This window comes from Pogona vitticeps, chromosome 2 (genome assembly GCF_051106095.1).
Source record: "Pogona vitticeps strain Pit_001003342236 chromosome 2, PviZW2.1, whole genome shotgun sequence".
Lineage (NCBI taxonomy): Eukaryota > Metazoa > Chordata > Lepidosauria > Squamata > Agamidae > Pogona > Pogona vitticeps.
The window spans coordinates 301,328,351-301,344,050 of record NC_135784.1 but is presented as its reverse complement, the minus strand read 5'-3'; the positions used below and the strand labels follow the sequence as shown (position 1 = coordinate 301,344,050).

General features: G+C 44.9%; 1 protein-coding gene across 3 annotated transcripts in view; it reads left to right on the top strand.

Annotated features, from left to right (window-relative positions):
- Positions 1–1,681: 1,681 nt before the first annotated feature.
- The window catches only part of MAPK4 (mitogen-activated protein kinase 4), an 87,415-nt gene continuing 73,396 nt past the window's right edge, over positions 1,682–15,700 (top strand). For all 3 annotated transcript variants that reach the window (XM_072992932.2, XM_072992934.2, XM_078384134.1), the window contains exon 1: positions 1,682–1,820. The gene's annotated coding sequence lies outside the window, so the exon portion shown is untranslated. The remainder of the gene's footprint in view (positions 1,821–15,700) is intronic.

Below are 15,700 nucleotides of genomic sequence, written 5' to 3'. Positions count from 1 at the left end.
TTGATCTGCTCAACTCTTGTAAACTCAAACCTGTGGTTTCTTTCAGAGAATCAGTCCATCTCGTATTGGGTCTTCCTCTTTTCCAGCTGCCTTCCATGTGTCCCAACATCATTATCTTCTCCAGAGAGCCCTGTCTTTTCATGATGTGCCCAAAGCAGGACAGCCTCAGTTTTAACAGAGAGAGTTCAGGCTTGATTTGATCTAGGACCCCCTTGTTCATCTTTCTGGCAGTCCAGGGCAGTCCAATCTGTTTTTTTCCTTATCAGCTTTCCAGGGTTGAGACCCATACACGGTGACTGGAAATATAAGAGTGTGGATGATCTTGGTCTTGATGTCCAGTGACATATCCTTACACTTGATGATCTTCTCTAATTCCTTCATTGCTGCCCTTCCTCATCTGAGGGCCCAAGGTTGGAAACCACTGCTCTGAGCAAAAGAGTATGAGTGGGCTCAAACCTAGGAAGGGGGGAAAACACACAAGCAGTGTACCATGCGTACAAAAGACACGAACCTATAACACAGCCAAACAATAACCTAACCCCAATAACTAAATGACTGAGTAAATCATAACTTCTTTAGAGATACCTTTTGATGCAATCCATGAAGGGGTCTGATGTGTTAGGTAGTTATTAAGAGGTCTCTAACCAAATCATGAGTGCTCGCTGGAAGGACAGATCCTGAACCTGAGGCTCCAGTACTATGGCCATCTCATGAGAAGAGAAGACTCCCTGGAAAAGACACTGATGTTGGGAAAGTGTGAAGGCAAGAGGAGAAGGGGACGACAGAGGACAAGATGGTTGGACAGTGTCATCGAAGCAACCAATGTGAATTTGACCCAACTCCGTGGAAGACAGGAGGGCCTGGCGTGCTCTGGTCCATGGGGTCACAAAGAGTCGGACACAACTTAATGACTAAACAACAACAACAACAAACCAAACTCAAAGTAACAAAGACTTTGGAGGTTTAATGTATTCTCGAACGCTTTCCAGGGTTCAAACCCATACATGGTGACTGGAAATATAAGAGTGTGGATGATCTTGGTCTTGGTGTCCAGTGACACTTGATGTCATCTTCTCTAATTCCTTCATTGCTGCCCTTCCTCATCTGAGACTTCGGAGGTCTTTCTGCTCGGAGGTCTGCATGAAGGAGAAAGCAGGGGTCATTTCTCCACCCAAGGGGGAAACATCACCAGGTATGGCTTTCCGCCCCAGTCACTCCTCCTGGCATTTCCTCTCCCACACAACTCCATATTAACAACCCAAGAACTCTGTCCTCTGTTTCAGGGATCCCTTGCCCTCTTTGCTTTTTATCCCAAACCAGCTTTGGAAAAAGGAGAGTGTGGGGGGGAGGCAAGACCCAGGTTTGTAGCTCTATTCCACCTTTATCCTTCTGGAACAAAAAGCGCTCGATCCTTTCCGCTTCCATCCCTTCCTTCGCATGGGGGGCCTTTCCTCCCCTGCACCCACTGCGCCCTCCTCCCTCTCCACCCTCGGGTGCAGCTGCGGTTGCAACCAGCCTGAGCTCACAGCAGGTGGCTGCCGGGTGATTGACAGCCCGCCCATGACGTCATGCAGGTGGGCCGGGCACCGGCAGGCGTTCTCTCTCTCTCTCCTTCTTTGCCTGACTCTCCGGCAGGGAGTCTCGGGGGCGCGCGGGGGCAGGAGGCAGGGAGGGAGGCAGGGTGGCAAGGCGTGGGTGCGTGGCGGCTTCAAATAGGGGGGTGCCGGCGAGGCGGGAGGATTTACTATTGCAAAGAGGAAGAGGAGCAGCTGCGAGAGCGCAGCCCATCTTTTCCCCGAGCTGGCGCGCTCCTTGCACGGGTGAGTAGGACCTTCTTCTCTCTCTCTCTCTCTCTCTCTCTCTCCGAGTCCCACCCTGGGGATGCTCTTTGTCAATCGAGGGGAGAGCCGCGTTCTCCTCGCCTCCTGCTTCGGCTGCAGGTCACCGCCGGGAGGGGACGGAAGAAGGGCAAATAATAATAATAATAATAATAATAATAATAATAATAATAATAATAATAATAATAATAATAATAATAATAATAATAATAATTCGAAAATCCAAAGCAGAATCTCTCTCTAGGAAGAAGGGATGGGAGAGCAATATATATAGAGGGAGAGAGAATGCTTTATTTCGTTGCTGCTGCGCCTTTTTTATCAGTCCCACTGTGATAATTTTTTTTTTGTAATATTTATTTGCTTCATGGTGCAAGCGTTGCAGCGACGAGGGAAGCGGCGCCGAGCCGTTCGGGAGTCCCAGACGGATCGTTTCAGGGGAACGGGCGGGAGGCTGGCGGGCGGCGTTGGCTGCATCGCCTCGGGTTCTTTCAGGACAGCGAGGAGGGGACGGGCGAGGAGAGGAGAGCCGAGCCGAGCGGGAGAGCCATGAAAGGACGGGCCGTGACGGGAGGAGTTTGGCTGGGAGCAGGCGGGCACCCTTTTTTCTCCCCCCCGCGCCAGCTTTCGAGCGCCGGGCAAAAAACGGTGGCGGGTGGGTGCCTGTCGCGAAGCCGGTCGCGCCTCCTCCTCGTGCTGGTGGGACTTCGCCTCCTCCTCCTCCTCCACCGCCGCCGCCGCTCCCAACGAAGAGTTGCCGGCACAGAATTCTCCCCTTTTGGGGAATCCCTTTCCCTTATAGCTCTGTGTGCGTGTGCGTGTGTGTGTGTGTGTGTGTGAGAGAGAGATGATTGTTGCAGAAGACCGGCTTCATTGTCCCTCATCCCGTCCGGCCCCTTGTGGGTTGGCCGAGGGAATTCCCCAGGGGACAGGTGGCTGCATTGTGTCTGCCTCAGGGACAGGCGGCTGCTGGGCTGAGTTGTGGGCTGCTGGGTCCCAGTGGTGGTGGTGGTGAAGAGCTGTGGGGGGGACATGAAGAAGAGGGCTCCGGATGTCTCCTCCGAGTACTGAGGGAGGTGAACAACAAGACCGCGATTTACGGCTCTCCTTGTGTGCATCCCTCGATTCCATTCTCTTTGATAAGAATCAGGGCAGCTGGGGCGGCTGATCTCTTCCAGCACCTCCTTTAGGGCTGCCTAGCATGGCACGGCAAGATACGTAAATCCTCCTTGGCTACCTGTCCTTTGGGCACTGGTGATTTCCAGTGATTAAATGCAGTGGAGATTAAATGCAATCGACCTGATGGAAGAAAGGGCTCTTCTGCTTGCTTCAGGATGGCCATGTGGAAGGAAGAGCTCCATCCTTTGAAGTCTTGCGTGGCACTTTTAAAACTAGTAACTTATTTATTTGGGGCAGAGTGTAAACGGATGGATGACAACTCACTTCTTCGGATGTGCGGAGTTGATATATCGGATTCCATGCCTCTGGGGAAAAAAAAAATCATATCTAAGTATGCTGGAATAAACCTGTCGGTCATAAAAATGCACAAGGCTGTGTTTCTTTGTTTTTCCTGACCTGATCCTTATTGCAAAGATATCATTAATAAAGGGCAATCTGGGAAACTGCAGGTTCTCGTTTAGTGCTCTTAGTCGGAGCTTAGGAAACTCAAACGTGACACACATTGAGAGCTTCAATAGGGAGCAGAGCTTGAAGAAAACTACTTTGGGGGCACTCATGGGATTGCATGCCGTCAAGTCGATTCCAATTTATGATTACACTTTCCAGGGTTTTCCAGGTAGAGAATACATGGAAATGGTTTACTGTTCCTTTCTTCCGGGTCTGTGCTGCTTGTCCAAGGCTACACAGGCTGGTTCTTCTCCTAGGAGGCACAGAGAGGAATCAAACTCTCAACCTCTACCTAAACCATTGTGCTATTTAGCCAATATGTTGACAAATGAAGTTTGGGAGCTACAGTGGACCCTCGACTTACAGACGGCTTGACTTACAGACTTTTCGAGTTACAGACTTCTCTGGCCACAAAATTTAGATTCGACTTGCAGACAGAGAATCGACTTACAGACCAGAAAAAAACCAAAATGGAACAAAAATAGAATAAAAACTGCCAGTTATGGGATTAATCAGTTTTCAATGCATTGTAGGTCAATGGAGATTCGACCTACAGACTTTTCGACTTGCAGCCACCGTTCCAATACGGATTAATTCTATAAGTAGAGGATCCACTGTAATGTTCTCAAAAGTGCAATTTCCAAGCTGTTGGATGGATGCAAAGTATTGGTTACTTATCAGTAACGTCCCCCTTTTGTGTGCTGTCCAGATGTGGTGGACTGCATGTCCCATCATGCTCAACTAGAACGGTTGTTAGGATTTGTAGTTTATCAGGTCTGGAAGGCACCACCTTGTTGACGACGGCTTTACCGGATTGTTGTAGGGATTGTGGCATTAATAAATAGTGAGTTCTTTGAGCTCTTAAGAAAAATGGTGCACTGAAAGCCCACTGAATCTGGAAGTTTAGAAAAAGGGACTGGAAGTTAGAAAAAGGCAAGTGAAATGATTAGGAAAAGTGGGAGAACATACTAGAATAAAAGAGATTAGAGGTGCTTGCTACTTTAGAGAAAGTGGGAGTACAGCAGGATATGTTGGAGGTTTATAAAATCAGGCATGTTTTGGAGAAAGTGAATGCTTTTCATAATCCTAGAAAATCAGGTTTGGCTGATGAAATTGCTAGTAGTAGATTCAAGAGAGACTAAGAGTACTTTCCTCGCATACTGCTTAATCAATTTATGGAGTTCCCTGCCATGCAATGTAGCCACTAGATGGCTTCAACGTGGGGTTAGACTTGTTAGATTCATCCATGGCACTTAATCACAGAAAGGATGGGCAGCTTCTAGATTCAGAGGAGCATGCCTTCAAGTAGTTGTTGCTTACAGGTATTAAGGGGTAACAAGGGGAGAGTTCTCTGTCTAATCCGATCCAACAAATTATGCCTTGCGTGCTTAAAAAAATAAATATATAAACAATTTGAAAACAGCAGCAAACCACAATCAGAATGCACAACACTGAAGTTAGAACACCAACATTTAGGAAATCCTCAGGTGTATTGAGACAGTGTGGGGGCTCCACTTGTATGCAGTAGGTTGCCATGGAGAGGTGAAACCTCTCTCACTGATTGGCTGAATTTTTATGATGTCACAGAATGTCTACATGTTCAGAATGCAAAGACGTTGGCAGCCCATCTTCTGTGCGGGAAGGGAGGTTTTCTTTCTCAGCTTGACCTACATCACAGGGGTGTTGTTCTGACAGTAAGGTGGGGAGGAAGAGAACTATGTAGGCAACTATGAACCAGTTGAGGAAAGGTAGAGAATAAATGTAGGAGGGTTACTAAAAATTAAAAATTGTGTGCCATCGTATAAATGTTGACTTATGGCGACCCTTCACAAGGTTTTCTAGGTATAAAATACTCAGAAGTGGTTTACCGTTCATGTCTTCTGAGTTTTTATCTCAAGCAAAATCATTATTGTAGAAATGTATCAATAAATGCAGGCTATTTATGGGAACGGTTGTACTGAAGAAACATTTGTGGATGTCATGATTCAAAGTGATGGTTGCACAAACGAAAGCATACAACACTGGCTTTAATCCTAATCTTCCCCATAGCCCTGATCTCACACCTCGGAACATCCACTTTCCCCCCACAGATGAAGTGGGACTTGAGAGACAAGTGTTACAAGGGTGATGATGGAGTACAGGGAACAGTGAAACAACAGACAAAAAAAAGAAGACTCAGTATTCCAAGGCAATGAAATTAAAAAAAAACAACAGGTTTTTATGTTGAGAGAAGTGTAGTAGGTGGTGTAAAGAATTATATTGAAAAATAAGATACCTCAGGAAAGATGAAATTCCAAATTGTTTGCTTTTTTAAAAAAAATCTCAGTTTGTTGTCGAGTTATGAATCAGCAGCAAAACCTTTCAGCCAGCCCTCGTAACAAGGCACAGAGTAGGCAGTGAGTGAAGGAAAAATAATTTGTTTGGAGGTGGAAAATCAAATTAGTAGCAAAGGCAGAGTAGGCAGCAAACGGAGACTGGAAGAATCTAATCAGAGTGGAGCTGAAGAAGCTCCACAGCACATATATCAATAAGAGTTGTAGGCCTTGTAGAGGAAAAGCGAGAAATGCCAGAGAAATGGATTGTGAGGTAAATAGATAACAAACAAACAGACAAAAGCAGTAACAACTGTGTTGGTGCAAAACAAATCTGTGCCTTTCTGGTTTCTCTACAAAGATGTCACTCTAAGTATGGATGGAGAGAGCAGGGTACCTGAGGAAAACAATGGTTGACATTCCGTTGCTTAGCATAGCAATTTGTAGTAGAGCAGGTTAATCGAAAGTAGGGATTTGGTGGGTTAGCTCCTTTGTAAATTCATTTATTCAAGTGGGCTTACTCTGGTTGCAAATTACTTTAGCATAGTAAATTGTACCTAGAGTAGGCCCATTTGAATCAGTGGAACTTATGGAGGTGTTTCCTCAACAAATCCCCACCAAGTCAGTTGGTCTACTCTAGTATGACTTACTGTGCTAAACAACTGGATTTTAGCCATTATGTGATAGTGTGTGAGGAAGAAAATACGAGCCAAGGAATAGTCTTCATGTGTGATAGAGCAGTGGTCCCCAACCTTGGGCCTCCAGATGTTCTTGGATTTCAACTCCCAGAAATCCTGGCCAGCATAGGTAGTGGTGAAGGCTTATGGGAGTTGTAGTCCAAGAACATCTGGAGGCCCAAGGTTGGGGACCATTGTGATAGAGAATGGTGTGAGCCACAGAGAAATCAGCAAGAGGCAAAGTTTCTGATAGATCAGAGATGGGAATGGAGAAATCGAAAGACCAAAAGCTAGAGTCTAGCAGATGAATTCTGCCAGTTGAGGCTTGTCATTGGTTGTGCCTTGGCAACCAAAGGGCCAACTGAGAACAAATCAGCATTAAACATTTTTTGAGTTGAATTCCTCATTTTAATCAGTTTTTCAATATTGTACTAATGAGTAACTACTTTAAAAACTTTCCAAACTCTGACCAAGATCAATCACTGCACACCTACCTGTGTGTTCTTAGCAGAACTTACAAATGGGTGTGATGGTTTTTCGAAGACCTGAGGATTTCTGGGAGTTGTAGTCCAAAAAAATAATATTTCCAACATATGGCCATTTGAAAATTGCTTAATTGGTTTTTGTTATGTGCAGTCACTTATGACTTATGACACCCCTAAGAATTAGTTACTTTCAAAAGATCCTATCATTAACATCCTATCATAAACAGTAATTTTGATAACTAATTATAATTTTTATGTTCACTAATAATGTTTATCATCCTACTAGGTGTTTCTCTATTGTCGGTTTCACATCTGTTTTCTTTTGCTAATTCATGTCAGAGAAGACCTGATGCCTCTTTATGAACCCTACAGAAAGCAAAAACCTCTGCATGTCAATTTCAAAGAGATGATTTGCATTTATATGAATGAATTCTGTTATGCCATGGGTGTATGTAGTGCCTCCCTGATGGGCTGGGAGTGTGTGAATACTTGGTGGGGTATGTGATGCAATATGTAAAAGACAGGTTTTTGAGTAGAGGTTGTTAACCTGGATTGAGAGAACATGATGGCATATAAATCAGAATACTAGCCTTTCCTAGGTACCCTGGATTTCAAGGTTGGCTTGCTTGTTCAAAGCTTGTTCAAAGGCTGTTGCTGCTGAGTGGTATGTAACAACATAAAGATCCGCTGGTTAAATGAATAATACAGCAAGGTAATGAGTGGCATCCTAATCTTAAAAGGATTTGAACCACAGTGCATTGCACAGGTTTTATGATCAAATCTAGAAGAGCAGCTACATTCATCTTCTGGAGCAGAAACAATGAAGAATTAGGAGGTGGACTTAAAGACCAATGTTAATGCACAAGAGGCGGTGTGGTGTAGCAGTTAGGGTGTCAGAGTAGAACCAGGAAGACCAGAGTTCAAATCCTTTTTTGAACATAAAGTTCATCAAGTGATTTGATGAAGCACATCAAGACTGAACTATCTCTGGAGGCAAAAATGTTGAAACGGAGGCCGTCCTACTTTAGGCACATCATGTTAAGGCGGGATTCTCTGGAAAAGACAATAAAGCGGGGAAGGGTGGAAGCCAGCAAGAAAAAAGGAAGACCAAATATGAGATGGACTGATTCCCTAAAGGAAGCCACACAACTTGAGTTTACAAGAGCTAAGCAGGGCATCTGAGGACAGGACATTCTGGAGGTCTCTCATTCATAGGGTCACTATGAGTTGGAGGCGTCTTGGCAGCACATGACATCAACATCTCCTCCGTTCATGTCAGAAGCAATCCCATGGTGCCTCAGGAGGGGAAAGATCAGCTGATATGGTGCTGTTGTTGTCCAGCAGAAGTGATTACACTGCAGTGGTTTCTACTTATCAAAGTTAATGAAAGGAAGGGCAGAGCTGGCTGCAGGATTCCGGGAGTTGTAATGGAAAAAGCATCTTTTCCCCCTTGGATGGTCATTATTGTTCTGTGAAAAGGCTTCAGCAGGGGGTCCGAAAGCATGAATAAATAGAGGGCAGAATGGTTTAACATGTAAATGAAGCAGTGAAAGAAGAGGCGTTTAAGGGTGTTTGTGCATTTTTTGCTTTTTCTGGCATGGATTAGTTTCATATGAAGCGGCCTTAATCTGAGTCATGGTCACTTGCCCATATATTCACCAAACCCCTGCCATTTTTCAGCTTGAATGGTTGCATTCTTGAATTCTTATCTCCCCCCCCACCATGTATTGCTTTATTGTAATTATCATGGCTCTCTATACACCTGCCAACCTAGCAGTTCGAAAGCATGTAAAATGTGAATAAATAAATAGGTACCAACTCAGTGGGAAGGTCACGTCGTTCTGTGTCTAGTCGTGCTGGTCACGTGACCACGGAAACTGTCTTCAGACAAACGCTGACTCTACGGCTTGGAGAAGGGGATGAGCACCGTGCCCTAGTGTTGGACACGACCGGACTAAATGTCAAGGGGAACCTTTACCTTTACCCATACACTATACATTACACACAAAGTTTATACATGTCACCTGACTGGTGCTCTTGTCATGCCTGATTTCTTCTTCTTCTTCTTCTTCTTCTTCTTCTTCTTCTTCTTCTTCTTCATCATCATCATCATCATCATCATCATCATCATCATCATCATCATCATCATCATCATTGTGTTGGATGATGGCCTTATAGACCCCTTCCAACTCAATTATTCTATGATTATAACAACAACAGCAACAATCATCATCATCTTAAAACTGCAGATCCTATAGATAATCGAGTCCAGTCCTTGCCAAGGAGGCTCAGATGGAATCAGATTCCCAACCTCTTGCTCCACAGGACGATACCTAAACCACCGAGCTATCCAGCAGTTCTGGAGGCACGGCTTTTAATGTCTGTGTTGGCCAGCGCGTCCTTGGAACTGTGACTCTTTCTCTCTTTCCTGCCGCTTTACTTTTCAGCTCAGTATCCTCCACCCTGCTGTCCAGTGAAACCGAGAAGGAAGAGAGCCTCGGGAGTTTCACCTGCCTTAAAAAACAAACACGTAGTTATATCATTAGGACTTGCACTGGTATGTTATGCATATATCCCAGGCTGCTTCCTAAACCATTCCTATTAAAGGGGCAGCTCAAAATGCATATGCTACAAAGCAAGTATGTGTGGGAGAGCTCTTCCTCTTGCCCCACCTCCATGGCTCAGTGGAGAACAGAGAGAGTTTTGCCAATGTGAACCAGCAAGGCAGTTCCTTCTTCTGCAATATTAGTCTGCAAAAAGGCCCTTCTTTGTTGCTGCTCCCAGACTCTGGAACTCCCTCCCACGGGAAGTCAGGCTGGCCCCGTCTTTGCTGTCGTTCCACAAGCAGGCAAAGACTTTCCCCTTCAGGCAAGCTTTCCTTTAAACAACTGTCTGACCAAGTGAATTTTTAAAGGGATTGTGTTATTCTGTAATTTTACTTGAGCTTTTAATGTTGCTCTTATTTATGATTAATATTATATCAGTTTAATTCTCATTCTTTTAGCTTTTAAATTTTGTTTCTTTTAATACGGTAAGCCACCTTGGATTCTTTAGGGGTAAGGCGGGAAATAAATATTTAAAGTAAATAAAAGAGGAGCCTCATGGGGCAGTGGTTAAACTGCAGTACTGCAAGCAAAACTCTGCTCACAACCTGGGTTCAATCTCAGATAGCTGGCTTAAAAATGACTCAGCCTTCCATTCTTCTGAGGTTGGTAAATTGAGGGGGCAATGTGTAGCCTCTATAATTAACTTGCAAACTGTCCAGAGAGAACTTTAAGCACTATGGGGCAGTATATAAACAGTGCACTTTGCTTTTTGCTTTGGCTCATTTTTGCAGAGCTACTTTTTGGGCCAAAGTTGCCAGAATTCTTCCATGGAGAATGGACAATGAACAACTCTTGCAATATATTCGCGAAGGCTTTCACGGCCGGGATCTGATGGTTGTTGTGGGTTTTTTGGGCTCTTTGGCCGTGTTCTGGAAGTTGTTCTTCCTGACGTTTCGCCAGTCTCTGTGGCCGGCATCTTCAGAGGACAGCACTCTGTGCTCTGATTCTTGTGTTGCCCACTCTGCTCACATTAAGCTGGGGTTGTTGCTGCCTTCCCAGAGTGTTAAATGTTGAAGGAACGCCACCATTTCTAATAGTTCCATAGGGGAATAAGAATCTGTGCTTCCTCTCATCATGTGGGTTTGAGCTTGTGTACCCGGCGGTGATTGCCCTGCCAGCGTTTCTCTTCCTTCCAAAGACTCAAGGCCAGGAAAATGACTGCAAAAGAGGGAGACGGAAAGGGGCTAAACAGCCCTTTCATTGGCCAGAAAGGATTTTATTTTTCTTAATTTCTCAGAAGTTGGGGTAAGCTGTCCAAAAAGCCCTTATGGTTTTGTAATCTGGAAGTGCTCTTTTCGCAAGGATCCAGAAGGACCTCTGTTCAGACGAGGACAGACAATGGCTAGCAAACAGGCCAGTGAGACTAAAACTAGCCATTCGCCACCCCACCTGGCTGGTCTAAGCTGTCCAACTTTTTCTGTTGTTCATTTCTTTTGTTTTAGTGGGATTAAGCTGAGCAGTTTGACTTCTACTTCCCCTGTTTGGTCTTTTTGGGGTATGCAAAGCTCGTACTCAAATCCTCTTAAATCATTGGTTTGCAGCCCAGTGGATTACATCACTGCTCTCGGGAAGAAGCCTTGGGTTGCCTGCACATTAATGCGAGGCAGCATCTCCTGCCTGCAGAGGTGTGTGTGAACATTGATCTCAACAAGGCCCTTGTGACAGCCATCAGTGTTGCAAAGCTTGTTTCACAGACCTTTTAGAAGGGGGTGGTGTGTCTTGCCAGAGGCTATCCTAGACTGGCATCAACTGCCGGAATCTGTCCCACATGTGTGGATCTCATGCTCCGAGCTAGTGGGGCATGCCTTTTTTTTTTTAGCAGGAGGGAGTGGCCATGGAGGCTGGTCCAGTCAGCTGCATAAGGTGCTCCCCCACCTCCAGCCTCAAGCTATACCTAGCCAGCCTTCCCCTTCCTGCCAGAGGGTCAAGGTCCCAACTGGGTTGCTTTTCAAATGATCTTTCATCACACTCTCTGTAAGGATCATGGAGTGGCAGGGTTGGGAAGAGCAAGAGAGGAGGAAAAGAGAGCGTGCATGAGGTGCTGTGCTGTGACACCTCCATGCAGAGGGAAGCAATAGCAGCAAGTAAGAATATTTCTAATACACAGGGAAGTATATTTTCTTTTTTTGCACCCTGAAAGATTCATGGAGTAGATGAATGTAGGTGTGTGTGTGAGAGAGATATGGTCTGAGTCAATGCTAAGGTGTCCTCTTTTGTGGAGGACCATTCTCACGTTGAAGATTGCCCGAGAAGAATCTTCCTTTTGATGGAATCCAGGCTTTGAAAGCGTGGTATAAGTAGAAGGACTTGTGGTTTCCATACATTCTGAAGGATCATCTTATTCCCTCCCCATACTTTTCTCGTGTGTCTGAAAAGAGGCCAGCAAATACGTTGGGGGTGAGGGCTGTCGCTCAGTGGTAGAGCGTTTGCTCTACATGCAGGAGAGCCAGGATTCAACCTCCAAGGATCAGCATAGAGGGGAAAAAAACTTCCTTGAAATCCTGAAGAACAGTTGCCAACCAGAGTTGACAATATTGGGCTACCTAGACCATGGTCTCCCTCAGTATAAGACAGTGGTGGTGATGGGGTTTTCTGTGGTTTGGGGAACAGTTTTCCACCCCTGTTTTAAAAGATTATCACTATTTCTAGTGACTTCTAAGAGTGGAAATTCACATTTTTAAAAGAACTACTAATATGTTTCCTTTCCCTAGCAGGAGGTAGGGCCATATAATTCCCACACCTGGTGCAAGGCAGTTTCCTACGTTCCAACACTCTTCTGAGCACATGCTGGTAACACTGCCTCTAAAACCGGCAGATATGCCCCCAGCGCACTATTGTCTGGCATGCAACCATGAGAAAATTCCACATTCAGCCTTTGTGTGTCTAGCTTTAGTTCATGGATTCCTCCAATGAGGAATGACACCCATCTTCCCTGCCCATTGCCCTTCCTGGATGCGGGTGGTGGGACTTTTAATCCAGCCATGTCTTGGGAGCCAGTGTACCTAAGCAATAGCTTTCCTTCTCTATATAAAAATTGCACTCAACAATGCATCAAAAGTGTCTGGATGAAAAGAAGTTAGAATTGTAAATGCTGATCCTGCTTTCCTCCGGTTGCTTGCACACATGCTGAACTCAGGGCAAAAAATTCTTTCTTTAATTATGTAAATAGACGTCTGCAAAACAGAGGCAAGGAGAAACCCTTAGAAGTGGATCTCGCTAGAAATAACTTGCTCCCTTCTTTGAGTGGCTTATTCAGTACCTTTGGGTTAATTATTATTGGAAAGATTTGCCTCCACCCACTCCATTTTGCTCAGTGAAACGTGGATTCTTGATTCATCTGGTTTGGCTTGGCAGCTGCCATGATCCCCCCCCCCCCACTACTCATTGAGTGAATTTCTCAAACAGCTATAATGTTTAGCTTTTTGAAGATTCCTTCCTACACAAACACCATTTTCGCAACATGAGTTTTCCAGAAAGTAACCTTGTTAAGATAGGAGGATAAAAATATCGGGAATCTGAAAGATGTGTCCTGTTAGCAGAACTATTAAAAAAGGTTGGTTTCTCTTGCAGTGTTATCTTTTCGTTTGTGTCTAGAACTAGGCTTCAGTGGTGTTTTTCATTGCTCATATTTTTTTTATCAGTCTGCTTCAAGGAGAAAGAAAGGAAAATAAATGCCATTGTCTTTATGTGCCATCAAATTGTTTCTGATTTATGGTAATCCTATGAATCTCCTATCATTGACAGCCTTGCTCAGTTCTTTCAAGCAGTGGAGTCAGTTCATCTCATACGTGGTCTTCCTTTTTCCCTGCTGCCTTCATCTTTTCCTAGCATTATTGTCTTCTCAGGATGGGCCCCAAATACAACAGCCTCAGTTTTGTCGAAGAAGAGAGGCAGGTTTTATATTACTCTTTCAGCTGCCATATTGGCAAGAGATATATCTTTTGAGGTTTCTTTACTGGGACAGTGTGTACTGATATAACGCAGTAGGGGTTTTCTAGTTAGCATCAACATGAGAATCATCTGGCAATAATATGAGCATGAAGCAGCACAAAAAAATTAGTGTAAGATGTTAACACTTGTTTTTTTCACGGAATTCAAGTAACTTGTTCAAATTGGATCCTCCCCTTTATTCAAAGGCAATCCCCCTTTCCTCTTCTGTTCTCCTTTCTACTTTATATCCCTGTCTTCCTAAGTGGCTTTTAACCACCCTCCAGTCCTGATGAGGATTTACCTTGCAAGGAAATTCTTCCTTCCACTTTGCATAAGTATGTTTTGAACCCAATGTGATGAAGCACATTGTTCTGTGGGTGCTGGTAGCTCCAGGGTACTATAGTGTACCCATTGTGGGTTTTAGTCTGAATTTTGCAAGAGTTAAGGCACTGAATCTTATCCTCAAAATACATTCAGCACCTTGGATAGCTGCTGTAAAGTTTAGATTAAGAACCCAGAACTGCTTCACTGCCTTGCTGATCTCAGAATCACTCGCCTCCACCGGCATCGCTCCCACATCGTTCACAGCCTGTACATCGATTTGCCCAACGTGTGTTCTTCCTTTGAGTTCCTGGGCCAGTGTTTGGGTTCAGAATGAGAATAACCCCCAGCTTGTGCTGATTTAATGTAGAGGTGCCATGACTTTACAGCCACAGATCATTTCCATTGACAAGAGTGGCAAGCCAAAAACGAACCCCTTCTTGCCCTTGTTGTTCTGGTGATGCGCCATCAAGTCACCTCCAGCTTATCGCGACCCTGTAGTGGGTGATCTCCAAAATATCCTGTCCTCAGCTGCTACCCTGCTCAGCTTTTGTAAACTCAAGCTGATGGCTTTTAGGAAGCCAGTCTGTATCTTGTATTTGGTCTTCCTCTTTTCTCTGCCGCCTTCCACCTGTCCCAGCGCTGTTGTCTTTTCTAGAGAATCCTGCCTTCTCGTGATGTGCCCAAATCACGAAACCCTCCCTTTCAACCTTTTCTTGCCTCCAGGAATAGTTCAGCCTTAATTTGATCTAGGACTCACTGGTTCATCTTTTTGGCAATCCAGGGTATTTGTAACCAGCACCACATTTCAAATGAATCAACTTTTTTTCTTAACTGTCCAGTGTTCCCACCCACCCACCCACCATGATTGGAAATGCAAGAGTGTGGGTAATCCTGGTGACACATCCTTACACTTGATGACCTTTTCTAATTAATTGCAGCCCTTTCTAGTCTCATTCTTCTTCTGCTTTCTCAGCTGCAGTATCCGTTGGGATTGATGGTTCTTGCCCTACTAGCAGAGATGTACATGGAAGCAATTTGTGGGGAAGAGGCACACTGTTGTGACAGAGATCAAAGGGCAAGCACACAAGAAAAACAACCCCTGCATTGCTGAGTGTTGCTGCATATGATTAGGGAACAGGACCAGCTCTACCTGCTTTGTCTGCCAGCAGTAAATAAGCACAATGTGGGGGCAGAGAAGACCTCTGGGTGGAGGATCTCTGAGACTCTACCAAGGATTTGGAATCATTGGCTGAGCCAAAATTGTCACCTACTAGGGATGTGTGCTTGCCCAACATCCCACAAAAGCACAAAAGAGGGAAAGAAAACAGGAGCATTGTTTTGGAACCCAAAGCCACTTAGAATTGGCATGGTGAGGGGAAAAACGCAATCAAACACAAGCGGATAAGGAGTGTTGCATAGATTCCCCCATTAATTCAGGCTTTTAGAAGAGAATGCTGTGTTGACTGGAAACATGCAATTAAAAACCAAGTGCAACTTCACACGTGGCAAAAGAAATGAAAGGAATATATCCTGACACTCATCTCTTGCGATTTACTTGATTGCTCCTGTTATTAATGAGAAATTGGTTTGACCAGTCATCTTCCAATGGCACTGAATTGTTGCTGCACCCCTGTCACACATGGGTAGGATGCATCATACCTTTGCCCTGCTGCTTGATGGCCAAGTCAAGTATTTAATCATTTGTTTGCACTCTTCAGGGACGTGATGGCGCTGCGGGTTAAACCACAGAAGCCTCTGTGCTGCAGGGTCGGAAGACCAGCAGTCGTAAGATCGAATCCACGCAACAGAGTGAGCCCCCATCGCTTGTCCCAGCTCCTGCCAACCTAGCAGTTCGAAAGCATGCAAATGCGAGTAGATAAATAGGTACCACCTCGGTGGGAAGGT